Source organism: Mus musculus, chromosome X (assembly GCF_000001635.26).
Source record: "Mus musculus strain C57BL/6J chromosome X, GRCm38.p6 C57BL/6J".
NCBI classification, from domain to species: domain Eukaryota; kingdom Metazoa; phylum Chordata; class Mammalia; order Rodentia; family Muridae; genus Mus; species Mus musculus.
The window spans coordinates 75556293-75571849 of record NC_000086.7 but is presented as its reverse complement, the minus strand read 5'-3'; the positions used below and the strand labels follow the sequence as shown (position 1 = coordinate 75571849).

At 38.0% G+C, this 15557-nt stretch overlaps 1 long non-coding RNA gene across 1 annotated transcript; it reads left to right on the top strand.

The window, feature by feature from the left end:
* The first annotated feature begins 6638 nt into the window (after positions 1-6638).
* Gm39522 lies at positions 6639-10375 on the top strand. Its single transcript, XR_878129.2, has 3 exons — positions 6639-7334; positions 9199-9270; positions 10343-10375. It is a non-coding gene; the product is annotated as a predicted gene, 39522 (long non-coding RNA).
* Positions 10376-15557: the final 5182 nt, after the last annotated feature.

Sequence of the window (15557 nt, the reverse complement as noted above, 5' to 3'; positions counted from 1 at the left end):
GAAATATTATTATTCATTTTCAGCCCAAACCACTATGTAAAAAGTTGGTTGTGTGAAGCCTAAAACTTAAGCATTGTAATTTTTAATCAAGATTTATAATTCTGTCACCAGGCAAGTAGTTAATTATAACTACTGTCTTCACTGGAATGTCTTTTCCAAGCTAAATTCCCTTGGGTGTTTTGTTTTGTTTGTTGGTTGGTTGGTTGTTGTGTTTTTCAAATCTGACTGTGGCATACTATCATGTGAGGACATGGGACCCAGACTGGAATGCAGTCATCAAATACACTTTCCAAGGTGGATAGTGCACATCTGAAAGAAATATAAAAGAAATTCTGAATCTAGGCATACACAGACTAATCTCAGTACTGCCTTATCATTTTTGCAGGCTTAAGTAAATTAAGGGGAGGAGTAAGAAAAGAAGAAAGAGAAATTAACTATGAAGCTGCATTTCATAGAGCTTTCCACACCTTTAAATTTTATCTAGGCTTAAACTTATCGTTTCTTTATTTATATTAATTCCCTTGGTGACCCCAGCCATTCGTTGGTTTTAAAAATTATCTGTGAGCCAGTAAGCCCTGGACTGATATGTTGAGCTCATCTATTACCCATGGACTCCAGACTTTCATAACCAACTACTTACCTGTCATTTCAATTTGATTGTCCATTAGAATGACAAATTTAACATGTCCTGAATTTAATCAAGCTCCTAAAGGTAATGTTAACTTTCTCCAAAGCATTCCTGCCTAAAAGCTTAAAGTCATTCTTCTTTCCTTCTCTTTCTTACTCCACATTTGATCTATCTGAAAATTATGTTGGCAGAAGAATAAGACAAGAATTTAACAGCTTTTTAACACCTTTAATGTGTTAATGCTGCTGTTGTCCACTGTCACTTATCACCTGAATTATTGTGATAAAACTGGTCTCCCTACAGTCATTCTTGCTACCCCTTCCCTACCAGTCTATTATCCATACAGCCCAAGGGAGTCTGATAATACATGAGTTAAAACAGTCACCTACTCATAATATTCCTGTGCTTATCAATTTCATTCAGCTTAAAACACAAAATCCTTCCAATAGTCTACAGAAGAACCCTAAAATGAATTCCATCCTGCCACCTCTGCGACCTCATTTCTTACATCTGATTTCTTGTTCATCTCAGTTTCCTTTCTTGTTCTTTATTTTAATTTTATATATACGTGTGTGTGTGTGTGTGTGTGTGTGTGTGTGTGTGTGTGTGTGTGTGTGTGTGTGTTCTGTTCCTCAGAAGCCAAATGTCTACAGACAACATGCACCTAGAATTACAGGCAGTTAAGACCCACAAGATAGGGGGACTGAATTCAGGCCCTCTACAAGAGCAGTATGTTTTCTTAATCTCTCCAGCTCTTCCTTTTTTGTTCTTCAAACATGCCAAGAGTTTTCCCACCTCAGGGCTTTTGTTAATGCTCTACCCTTGCTCCTAATTCTTTTCTGAGATAGCTTTATGGATTGCTTTTCAAATCCATCAAGTTATAGGGTCAGAAGCTTCCAAAATCTTTGAATAGCTAACAGATACTAGGGAACACATTCCTCCAAACATCACTGCTGATAGACAGACCAAGGCCCTGTTCTTTAACCTTGCCTGAGGAACAACAAAGATTCTGGGATGCCTAAAAGGGGGAAAAAAAACTAGAGAACTGGTTCTCAACCTGTGGTCGAAAACCATTTGGGGGTTGAATGATTCACAGGGTTGCATATCAGATATCCTACATACCACATATTTACATTACAGTTCATAACAATAGTAAAATTTCAGTTATGAAGTAGCAATGAAAATAATTTTATGGTTGGGGGGGGTGTCACCAAAACATAAAGAACTGTATTAAAAGGTCAGGGGCATTAGGAAGGTTGAGAACCACTGGCATAAAAGGAGATCATGGAAATCCTGGAGATATATTTCACAGAAAAGGAGTAGGTGGTAATGTCATAATGCAGCAGTGGGTTTAGGTAAACAATGAAATAAATTGTAGTCATAGGATTTGTTGGTAGAACGGCTTCTGCATTCACTAAGCTTCTCCGGAAGTTGTGTGGAAAGACACAATACTGTTCCTCTACTCTTCAAAATCTCTCCTTACCAGACAATCCAATCCACTCCCATAATTTCAACTACTCTCTGCTTTGCAAAGTAATTCAGGCCATCTTTTAAGCATCAAACCAATGTAGTTAATTTGCTTAAGACACACAGATATAAATTCCTCAAACTCAGAACTATTTTTCTCCATCATCATTGCTATCACCATTGTCCAAGCTATTATTGACTCTGAACTACTTCAATTATCTTACCCTTCTCCCTACTTCTTATTCACATATCCATGACACATTCCCAAAATGTGTAGAGTTATCATACCATAACAGATCAAGTCATTCTTCACCCAAATTAGAATTTACCCATGCTTTCTCATCACATTTGAACAAAATTGAAAAAAATCTTACATTTCTTGGCATAACTACAAGGCTTTCCATCATCTGATCTGTCTGGCTGTGAGTTATATAAAAATAATAATCATACTTTCTTCACCAATGACCTTGACCCCTCCTGATCACACACACATGATTCTATTCTGTAGCCTCTGGAATTCTCTGATTACAAGATCTGTTTGTCACTGTCTCCCATAAGGCCTGTTTAAACTTTTGTTACAACTTTAGGCAATCAACCATGGCCCACTACTAATTTATCAATATTCTCTTCCTTTTTCTTGGCTCTTGTAGTCAACTGCATTTAATTACCAATTCCTAAAGAAAGTGTTTTTGTTTATTTCATTACAGATCTTCTCTTCCAAGACAAATATAAGTTCAAATTCTGACTCTACCAGAAATTAAGTGCAACTCAATATCTCTGAGTCCCCTTTCACACATATATTTCACACATCATATACTGAATGATGGTATTTAGCTCATAAAGTTGTGGTAAGGATGAGATGAGACAATCCATATAAAAAAGCACTTAGTCATAATAGTCATAAGATGATAGAAATTATATTTGCACATAAATGAATCTCTTGTACAAATGGTATCATGTAACACATTGTTCTGTTAATTTTTTCTTATACAGTAAATTTTCTATAACTGCATGAGGGCAGATTCTGTGTCTTTGCTAATTACTAACTACAGTCAATCAGTGCATGTACATATTTATTGAATGTGATCAAAAGAAGAGTTAGTTAGAACATGGCAGAGCAGAGACTCAAGAAAACTGGGTCCTTGACAATATAATTGAATCATAGATTTCCCTACACTGGAGACAACCTTTATTAAGATTCTTTGAAATATTAGATAATAATCTCACTTTGATTTATGCATTTCTTCACCTCTCCTACATGAAAGTCTCCTAAAAGGTACAATAACATTCCACTGTATGAACATGTGATATTTTATTTAATCAAGTCTTATAAAATATATGCATATATATCTAATTTATGTACCTAATTAAGTCAAGTTAAAAATCTTACAAATGAAATTTATGAATCAAATATCATGCTTATTTAAATTTTTATATGTCATTAAATTGTTCTATAGGAATGTTTTACTGAAAATCCATGAACAATGTATGGTAATGTCTACATTCAGTATTATATAATTTTTAACTCTTTGCAGGCTGGAGAGGTTAATAATATATCAACATTTTAGTTTTTAGTGAGAGATGGGTGACATAGGGTCTCTCTCTGTAGCCTAAGCTGCTCTGAAACTCACTATATAATATAGACTGACCTCAAACTCATGGAAATGCTCCTGCTTCACCACAATATTTTTAAATGTGTATATCTTTAATTATTGACTTTCTATGCTTGGAGTTAAAAGTAGTCATAACTAATGAAGAGTGCTGAGCTTTTTATCATTCATCAGTAAGACAAATTTGTACATGGAAATTTCTTCTGTGCTCTTCATATATGGCAAAAAAAAATCCTGACTTTTTTTCTAAATTCTGGTATTTGGTAATACAGAAGTCTCTAATATTTAGCAGTAAGATCTATTATCTGTAAGAAACTGGAAACAACTTTTCCCTCAGAATTGATAAACCAAGTAGCTAGAAAATACGCTGGGAGGAAAAATTATTTTCCATTCAATAAATGTTTTTATCTTTTAATTTTAAAGTTTTTGTAAAGAGTTTTGCTTTTTAAATTTGTGTGTGTGTGTGTGTGTGTGTGCACTCACATGCAATGTACTTATATTTATGTACATTTATGCTAGTACCTATGGAAGCCAAGAGAGGGTATTAGATCCCCTGGAGCTGGAGCTATATGCTGCTGTGAATCACCTGGTATGAGACGGGGGAACTGAACTCCAGTCCTCTGAAAGCAAGTGATCTTAACCAGTGAACCATCTCTCTAGCCATCCCCTCCCTTTGATTTTTGTAATTTATGTAAATTTCTTATACTGTATGTTATATTGATATTTTGTAGCAATAATGTTAGGTGCAGACAGGCCTTCTCTGCCTAAAACCTACAAAACATCTGTATCTTTATAATAGATTTCAGGTTCCATCAGGAATCATCATATCTAGTCATTGATCTATTTTTCTACTCCTAGACTAATATTACATTGTTCTAGTTTGGTTAATTCAATCAGACTTTAAAAATTACCTTTTATCTCAAATTTGTCTTTGCTACTTTTATACAGGATTTGAGAATTTGAGAATAAATGTGTCAACTTTTCCCTGAGTTAGGGTTGGAATTTCTTTCTTTCTTTCTTTTTGAAGGATTTATTTATTTATTTTATGTATATGAGCATACTGTCTCTATCTTCAGACACACCAGAAGAGGATGTCAGCTTCCCATTACAGATGGTTGTGAGCCACTATGTGGTTGTTATCCACTGAGCCATTTCTCAAGCCCAGGGGTTGGGATTTTTATTGAAACTAATTTCACTCAGGAACAATGATCCATGGAAGACACACCCATCTTTACAAATTTTGCATAATAAATCATCTTAATGCTTTGTGCTCATTAGTAACTTTTTATTGTTTTCTCATGTTTAGCCATATTCTGTTTATTGCAAGAATTTTTTATTTACTTTGAAGTAGGTTGCATACATTAATTATACTGGCTCCAACTATTCTAACTGATCATTTCTAACATGTAGGAAATTTGTGAATTTGTTAAAATTTAATAGCTTATAAGAAAATCCTTGCTAAACTCTATTATTCAACTAATTTTTAATGGGTTTCTTCTACTTGTTAGACAGAAATTATAATCCATATGTTTTTTCTTTCTCTAATATTTTCCTCTCAGTTTTTTTCTTATTTACACTGACTAAAATTGAATTTGATAACTGTTGAGGTTTGATCTTGCTATGTATTGTAATGCTAAGTACAAGCCCCCAAGACCTGGATTCTGCATGTTGACTTATGACCCTGCCCCCCAGTTATTTCTGATTGGTAAATAAAGATGCCAACAACCAATAGCTGGGCAGAGGAGTCATAGGTGGGGTTTAGGATTTCTGGGCTTGGGTTCAGGGGAGAACAAGGAGGAGGAAGGGGTAGGAGAGTAGGAAGGAGAAGCTTCCATGGGTTAGGAATCAAGAGAAGATGGCCCTGAAGGCTGGCCAGTTGGAGTTAAGAGCAGTCCAGATGAAACATAAGTAATAACTTGAGGTTATCTATAGGAAAGTAGATTCTAATCACATAGAGAGTAGTATCTGCCCAGCTGTTTAAGGCTAATTGTAAATATAAAGGCTGAGTGTAGTGTTTTTATCTGTGAACTAAATGGTAAAAGGCAGGGTAGAAACCCCAGGTTGGTATTAACTAATACTATATAAATTTTACCATATTGCTAGTCTACTAAGTATTTGGAGGAAGACTTTATGCTTAAGTTTTCAATTGTTTTTCTGGTATTCACTGAGAGAATCAAATGACATTCAACCATTAACCTGTCAACACAATTATTTCAGTAAAGCTGCTCATGTTAAAACATATTTCTTCACATTATTATGCTAAACTCTTCTTAAATCACAATGTATTTTTAAAATACTGCTTGATTTTATCCACTAATATTTAGGATATTTACACTTGTATTCATGTTTGTGACTGGTTCATAACAATATTTCCAGATTGTAATCCATGGTGATTAAAAGAAATCTGGTGGTAGGAGGCATTACAAGTAAGTATATTTGACAAGCCACAGATTAAACAGAGTGAATAGTATTTTGTAAGACTATACTATTATATATCGAGGTTCCCTATCTGGAGATAATTTTATTGAGCATCTCCTCAACCTCTGTAGCAAAAAAGCTACATTTTATATAATATCAATTTTCAATAATAAGAGGATGTTTTGTTTTTCACATATATTCATTCTCTTTCCTGGAGTAGGACTACAGGTCTCTTATGAGATCAGCTTAGCTGTTCCCCAACTAGCTGGTTTTTTAGCAGCAACATGGATTCTGAAGTTAAAGAGCAAGGCCACTTTTGAGTTGGAGTGGGCAAGTGGCCAATAGGATCGGGAATGACTACCAGAGCATTATGTAGCCTATAAATGTATATATTCTCATGAATAAATTTATATATATATATGTATATGTATATATATATATATATATATATATATATATATATATATATATACTTTGAAAATCATCTACTTCAAGTAAATTTTCAAATATGGTACTTTGTGTAATTAAAAAATGTATGAGTAGATAGAAATTTTTCATATTGTTCATTTGTATTTTTATTATTCAACATTGTTAAAGGTTTACTTATTTTTAACTAATATTATCAAAGAACCAGATCTTGGTCATAACACTTTTGCTTTTTCTGAATTATAATCTATTTTTATGTTATTTATATAAACTCATTATTTGTTTTTTCATGTAAATAAGTATTTCTGTGGTTCTTTATATACCAAGCATTTTTTATTATACTCCATACACTTAAATATAATGTATTCATATCATGCAATTATGATTATTTAAATCTTCTAGGTCCTTTGTGGGTTATGATTACATATCAGTTCGGCTTTCAAAGCCACTTAGCTGTTCCCTGTGCTGGCCCACAATCAGGTACCCAATCTGGGAACTGGATTGTGGTCTATCTTTTGGTTTAGTTCTCAGAATCTAGAAATAGAGTTAAGTTTTTATAGTGCAGATAGGAGCCTGGGAATTTAAATCAACACTATGGGATCACTTTCCAAATTTTTTCCATTTTTCCCTTTCCTGGTAGTCTTTATTTTCCTGGGGCTCCCTTTTGGCAGCTCCGGAAACTAATCCAGAATTTTAGTTTTCAGGCTGTGCCATGACATGTCAGATTGTCATTTGGTAGAAAGAAACCAGAAGAAAAAGTGGCATGCTCACAGCAAGGTTCCAAGGTACTATGAATTCTCTTGTTTTTCCTGATGCTTCACTGGTATCTTCTTTTCAGTGTCTCAAATACTTCTTCCATATATTGTCTATATTCAGTGAAGGAGACGCAATGAAGTTTCCTCCAGCATGACTACACATTAAAATCTACTCAGTTTCTGACTGAGGTTAGCAACATAAATTAATGAATAAGGATAGTATTTTTTAGTATTGAACAATTTATATTATTCTGAAATTTTTATCTTTGTAGATCTAAATGTAACATATATGAAAGAGAATTTTCACTATTGACAATTGTATGTACATTGAACACCAAAATTGCAAGTTGTTTTGTTTTGAATAAAAAATATTTTACTTAAATTTTCTAAAATATTTGATAAATGTTCTATAGAGAGATCATCTTGTGTACTGTATAGATGCTTCGATGCCTCACCTGTCAATTAAAAAGCCTATAACCTATGGCTTAGGCAGGAAATAGAGGTGAGACACTGGGAGGAAAAAGAATTTTAGTCAAAGTAGAGCCTAGCTATATAGCCAAAGTATTTGTAAATATAATGTGAGTCTGAATCATATTTCTGGGAGCATAGAGCTGGAAGCAGAACCAGGGCATAACTACAACTAAATGGCGCTTAACTCAATGGCAATTAGAACCCAAGCTTACAGTCTAAAAAGGCTCAGGTAAAAGCAGGGAATAATTGGGCTAGCCAGACAAGAGGTCTGGACCCTTTTTTAAAAAGGGAGAAGAAGGGGGAGGGGGAGGGGAAGGGAGAGGGGGAGAGGGAGAGCAAAGCCAAAGCTTCTCAGAACAACACAAGACAAACAGCTGGAAAGATTTCTTAGCCAAGAAGAAGGAACCTGCAGAGAGAGATAGTATGAAGGAGGCTTTTTAAAGAAGCCCCTAGTAAATTTAAAAATCAAAACACAGAAGTTGGGACTTTTCCCAAGAGCAAAGCACAGTGCCAGTCAGCTGAGAGGAGATGGACCATGAGCATGTGGCCAGGAGAAACAGCAAGTATTTGGGGTACACTGCTGGGCAGGTAGCCAGGCCAACAGAAAAGTAGATTAGGGGTTACCTTCCCCAGTAATTATCAAAGCCAAATAAAATAAACGTAGTCTGAATCTAATTTACTTGAAAGCTAATCAGGGATAAGTTTAAAGTGGTTGTACTACTTTTCGGCACACCTTATATGGGACATGAAGCCAAACTATCAACAGAAGTTACCCGGTTGAGAAGCACAAATCTCCCCAGAAATGTGGCTTTCAAGCTACTGCTGCTTGGGACCAGCTGGACAACAGCAGCTGAGAAGGCTTTGCACTGATAGAAATAGACTGTATGCTGCTCTGGAAAGACAGCACTCTGCTTGGCAGAAAGCATAGCTTATGCTAAGGCCCATGGGGGGAAAAATGATAGCCTCATCTGGGTCCACTGAGTCCTCAGATCACTGTCTGGTAAGAGGTGCTGGCACAACCAAATACGGCAGGGCATACGGGTCAGATGCCTGGGGATGAAGGCTTAAAGCAGAAGCAGGGCAAGTTGGAGAGGCCTGGCCAGGCAGAGAGCCCTGAGCTAGCTGAAGAGCTGTAGCGGGGCTAACACTGCACAAGGTACAAACTAAAGGTCCCAAGAGGGACCTTACTGAAAAGTTATTGAATTTAAAGAACAATATAAGAGAAGAGAAGCTAATTTTTAAAATCATAGAGACAAATATTTAATTTAAATATAAGAAAATAAAGTCCTTAAGGAGAAATTTCAAAGTTAAAAAGAAAAATGTTTTTTATATTGGGAAAGAAGGTAAGTACAAGGCATCTAGATTCAATATGATCTTGCTTTGGTTATCAGCATAAAAATGGCTATTTTTTCAATGATTACAGTTTTGTATGACCTCTTTGGGAGAAACCAGGTGGAGAAAAAGGTGAATGGAGGAAGAAGCAACCATGAGTTAGGTGAGTCATGAAAAAAATGATCATGTGGTTTAGTTAATTAGAATTAAGAGCAGCCCAGGCAAAATATGGCAAATTATATAATGGGATTATTGACTCTGAAATAGACATAATAGCATAAAGGATAGATATTGTCCAGCTCTTTTGCTGATTAAGGCTTATTATAAATATAAAGATTGTATGTGTGTCTTTTATCCAAAAACTGAATGGTCAAAGGTAGGGTAGAAACCCCAGGTTGGGATTAAATTTTTCCACGATATTCAGCTCTTGCTGGAAGAAAATACTACAATATACTTTTAGCAGTTATGGTGGTTTGAATAAGAATAGCCCCGAAGGACTCATATTTGAATGCTTATGGAGGGGCATTTGTTTGAGAAAGTGTGTCACTAGAGGTAGACTTTGAGGCTTCAAATGCTAAGCCTGATCCAGTGGCTCTCTTGTCCTGCTTGTGGATTTAGATGTAAAACTCTTGGCTCCTTCTATAGTACTATGCTTGCCTGTGGGTCTTCATGCTTCTGTAAGGCAAAGGACACTGTCAATAAGACAAAATGGCAACCAACAGATTGGGAAAAATCTTTACCAACCCTACATCTGATAGAGGGCTAATATCCAATATATACAAAGAACTCAGGAAGTTAGACTCCAGAGAACCAAATAACCCTAAGCTCAACAAGCTGAAGTGCCTAAGTGAGTACGCCTCAGTTCCACTTGAGAGAAAGAAGAAAGCAATCACAAGTGGGGATGGAGGGAAGGACCTGAGAGGGAAATTGGACCAGGGGAGGGGGAGTTGGGGAGAGAGGGGAACCTGATCTGGTACTGGGTGAGGGAAAAGACTGAATGACAAGCAGAAAGAATGGAAACAGGCAACCTCAGGAAATAGGAGGTTGGGGGACCCCCCAGGATGTTCCAGAGACCTGGGAGGTGAGAGAATTCCAGGACTCAAAGGGAGGAACCTTAGATGACACACAGTAGGAGAGGGAACTTATAGAGTCCACCTCCAGCAGGAAGACAGTGAGGGATAGGGTTGCCATCCCCCAATTCACAACTCTGACCCATAATTATTCCTGTCTGAAAGAATTACAGGGGTGGAAATAGAGAGGAGCCTGAGGAAAAGAAGGTTCAGAGATAGGCGCAAAGTGGGATCCAGCTCAAGAAGAGGTCCCAAGGCCTGACACTATTACTGAGGCTATGAAGCACTCAAAAAAGGGGACCTATCATGAATGCCCTCCAGAAGACACAACAAGAAGCTGCAAGAGTCAGATGCAGATATCTGCACCCAACCAATGGACAGAAGCAGCTGACCCCTGTTGTTGAATTAGAAAAGGCTGAAAGAAGCTGAAAAGAAGGACAATCCTGTAGGAGGACCAGCATAATCTGGACCCCCGAGATTTTCTCCAAACAGCATACACCAGCTGATGTGAGGCCCCCAACACACATACAGTAGAGGACTTCTGGGTCTGTGTTCATTCAGAGATGAAGCACCTAACCATCAAGAGACTGGAGGCCCCAGGGAGTTTAGAGGTCTGGTGGGGTGGGGTGTGGGGGCATACACGTGGAGACAGGGTGGGGTGGGAGTGGATGCGGGGGACCAGGGAATAGAATATGGAGTGTAAAAATAAATTAAAAATAAAATAAAGGAAAAGAAAAAATGGGGTACAGAGCTAAACAAAGAATTTTCTTTTTTTTTATTAGGTATTTTCCTCGTTTACATTTTCAATGCTATCCCAAAGGTCCCCCATACCCACCCACCCCCAATCCCCTACCCACCCACTCCCCCTTTTTGGCCCTGGTGTTCCCCTGTACTGGGGCATCTAAAGTTGGCATGTCCAATGGGGCCTCTCTTTGCAGTGATGGCCGACTAGGCCATCTTTTGATTCATATGCAGCTAGAGACAAGAGCCCCAGGGTACTGGTTAGTTCATATTGTTGTTCCACCTATAGGGTTGCAGTTCCCTTTAGCTCCTTGGGTAATATCTCTAGCTCCTGCACTGGGGGTCGTGTGACCCATCCAATAGCTGACTGTGATCATCCACTTCTGTATTTGCTAGGCCCTGGCATAGTCTCACAAGAGAGAGCTATATCTGGGTCCTTTCAGCAAAATTTTGCTAGTGTGTGCAATGGTGTCAGCGTTTGGAAGCTGATTATGGGATGGATCCCTGCATATGGCAATCACTAGATGGTCCATCTTTTTGTCACAGCTCCAAATTTTGTCTCTGTAACTCCTTCCATGGGTGTTTTGTTCCCATTTCTAGGAAGGGGTAAAGTTTCCACACTTTGGTCTTCCTTCTTCTTGAATTTCATGCGTTTAGCAAATTGTATCTTATAACTTGGGTATCCTAAGTTTCTGGGCTAATATCCACTTATCAGTAAGTACATATTGTGTGAGTTCCTTTGTGATTGGGTTACCTCACTCAGGATGATGCCCTCCAGGTCCATCCATTTGCCTAGGAATTTCATAAATTCATTTTTTTAATAGCTGAGTAGTATTCCATTGTGTAAATGTACCACATTTTCTGTATCCATTCCTCTATGAGGGGCATCTGGGTTCTTTCCAGCTTCTGGCTATTATAAATAAGGCTTCTATGAACATAGTGGAGCATGTGTCCTTCTTACCGGTTGGGACATCTTCTGGATATATGCCCAGGAGAGGTATTGTGGGATCCTCCGGTAGTACTATGTCCAATTTTCTGAGGAACCACCAGACTGATTTCCAGAGTGGTTGTACAAGCTTGCAATCCCACCAACAATGGAGGAGTGTTCCCCTTTCTCCACATCCTCGCCAGCATTTGCTGTCACCTGAGTTTTTGTTTTTTTTTTTCCATTTTTTATTAGGTATTTAGCTCATTTACATTTCCAATGCTATACCAAAAGTCCCCCATACCCACCCACCCCCACTCCCCTACCCACCCACTCCCCCTTTTTGGCCCTGGCGTTCCCCTGTACTGGGGCATATAAAGTTTGCGTGTCCAATGGGCCTCTCTTTCCAGTGATGGCCGACTAGGCCATCTTTTGATACATATGCAGCTAGAGTCAAGAGCTCCGGGGTACTGGTTAGTTCATAATGTTGTTCCACCTATAGGGTTGCAGATCCCTTTAGCTCCTTGGGTACTTTCTCTAGCTCCTCCATTCGGAGCCCTGTGATCCATCCATTAGCTGACTGTGAGCATCCACTTCTGTGTTTGCTAGGCCCCGGCATAGTCTCACAAGAGACAGCTACATCTGGGTCCTTTCGATAAAATCTTGCTAGTATATGCAATGGTGTCAGCATTTGGATGCTGATTATGAGGTGGATCCCTGGATATGGCAGTCTCTACATGGTCCATCCTTTCATCTCAGCTCCAAACTTTGTCTTTGTAACTCCTTCCATGGGTGTTTTGTTCCCAATTCTAAGGAGGGGCATAGTGTCTACACTTCAGTCTTCATTCTTCTTGAGTTTCATGTGTTTAGCAAATTGTATCTTATATCTTGGGTATCCTAGGTTTGGGGCTAATATCCACTTATCAGTGAGTACATATTGTGTGAGTTCCTTTGTGAATGTGTTACCTCACTCAGGATGATGCCCTCCAGGTCCATCCATTTGCCTAGGAATTTCATAAATTCATTCTTTTTAATAGCTGAGTAGTACTCCATTGTGTAGATGTACCACATTTTCTGTATCCATTCCTCTGTTGAGGGGCATCTGGGTTCTTTCCAGCTTCTGGCTATTATAAATAAGGCTGCTATAAACATAGTGGAGCATGTGTCCTTCTTACCAGTTGGGGCATCTTCTGGGTATATGCCCAGGAGAGGTATTGCTGGATCCTCCGGTAGTACTATGTCCAATTTTCTGAGGAACCGCCAGACTGATTTCCAGAGTGGTTGTACAAGCCTGCAATCCCACCAACAATGGAGGAGTGTTCCTCTTTCTCCACATCCACGCCAGCATCTGCTGTCACCTGAATTTTTGATCTTAGCCATTCTGACTGGTGTGAGGTGGAATCTCAGGGTTGTTTTGATTTGCATTTCCCTGATGATTAAGGATGTTGAACATTTTTTCAGGTGCTTCTCTGCCATTCGGTATTCCTCAGTTGAGAATTCTTTGTTCAGCTCTGAGCCCCATTTTTTAATGGGGTTATTTGATTTTCTGGAGTCCACCTTCTTGAGTTCTTTATATATATTGGATATTAGTCCCCTATCCGATTTGGGATAGGTAAAGATCCTTTCCCAATCTGTTGGTGGCCTTTTTGTCTTATTGACGGTGTCTTTTGCTTTGCAATTTTATGAGGTCCCATTTATCGATTCTCGATCTTACAGCACAAGCCATTGCTGTTCTATTCAGGAATTTTTCCCCTGTGCCCATGTCTTCGAGGCTTTTCCCCACTTTCTCCTCTATAAGTTTCAGTGTCTCTGGTTTTATGTGGAGTTCCTTAATCCACTTAGATTTGACCTTAGTACAAGGAGATAGAAATGGATCTATTCGCATTCTTCTACATGATAACCGCCAGTTGTGCCAGCACCTTTCAACTGAGGAATATCGAATGGCCGAGAAGCACAGCACAGAGGGATTTGCAGAGGATCTTCACAGTGGTCCAAAGGCAGGCAAATGCTGCTGCTTAGCTATGCTGGAAGCTCTGTTCTTAAATCTGTGCCCACTCGCCCCCTTGTCTGTTTTTCTTTTGTTGTATGGGACACTTAATGGTTGACTACACATCTCATCTCCCACAGGCATGTTATTTGGGACCCCAAGGAGGTGCAGATATGCTCCTCCCTTTTCTCTGTTCTAGATTAGGCTAAATTATTTTTTAAACTTTCTCACATAAGTGAAAACACCATTTCTTTACACATCAAAGCCCATTAGAATTGGGTCACTTCATTATTTTATCAAAGGAATAAACTCTGCTATCGTGGATTCTTACATATTTCATAATTATTAGCCAGAAAAACTTCATCTTCTTTGGCTCTTGTATACTTCTTTGGCAATATCAGATTTCTATTTAAATAATTAAAAAAATAACTTTGAGTGGTAAACAAAAAAAGAATTCTCAACTGAGAAATATCGATTGGCTGAGAAACACCTAAAGAAATGTTCAGTATCCTTAGTCATCAGGGAAATGCAAATCAAAATGACCCTGAGATTTCACCTCACACCAGTCAGAATGGCTAAGATCAAAAAGTCAGGTGACAGTAGATACTGGTGAGGATGTAGACAAAGAGGAACACCCTTCCACTGCTGGTAAGATTGCAACCTGGTAAAAACCACTGTGGAAATCAGTCTGGCGGTTCCTCAGAAAATTGGACATAGTAGTACCTGAGGACCCAGCTGTACTACTCCTGGCATATACCCAGAAGATGCTCCAAATGTATAAAGGACACATGCTCCACTATGTTCATAGCAGCCTTATTTATAATAGCCAGAAGCTGGAAAGAACCCAGATGTTCTTCAACAGAGGAACGGATACAGACAATATGGTGCATTTACGCAATGGAGAACTACTTAGCTATTAAAAACAATGACTTCACGAAATTCTTAGGCAAATGGATGGAATTTGAAAATATCATTCTGAGTGAGGTAACTCAGTCACAAAAGACCACACATAGTATATACTCACTGATAAGTGAATATTAGCTCAAAAGCTCAGCATACCCAAGATACATTTCACTCATGAAAACTGAACAATTCTCTACTCAGTAATCACTTGGTCAGGAAAAAAAATGAAAATATCAAAGACTTTCTAGAATTCAATGAAAATGAAGGCAAAACATACCCAAACTTTATGGAACACAATGAAAGCAGTGCTAAGAGGAAACTTCTACACACTAATTGCCTCTACAAAGAAATTAGTGAGATCATATACTATCAACTTAATAGCATACCTGAAGGCTCTAGAACAAAAAGAAGCAAACACACAAAAGAGGGGTAGACAGCAGGAAATCCAAACTCAGGGCTGAGTTTAATCAATTAGAAACAAAGAGAACAATACAAAGAATCAAGGAAACCAAGAGATTGTTCTTTGAGAAAATCAACAAGATAAACACTAACAGCTAAATTAACTAAAAGTCACAGAGACAATATCCAAATAAAATCAGAAACAAAAAGGAAGACATGACAATGGACACTGAGGAAATTAGAAAATGATTAGGTCTTACTTTAAAAGCCTGTACTCCACAAAACTGGAAAATGTAAATGAAATGGATGAGTTTTGAGAGAGATATAGAAACCAAAGTTAAATTAAAATCAGGTAAACAATTTGAACAACACCTAAGGAAATAGAAGCAGTCATTACGAGTCTCCCAACAACAGCAAAGCTCGGG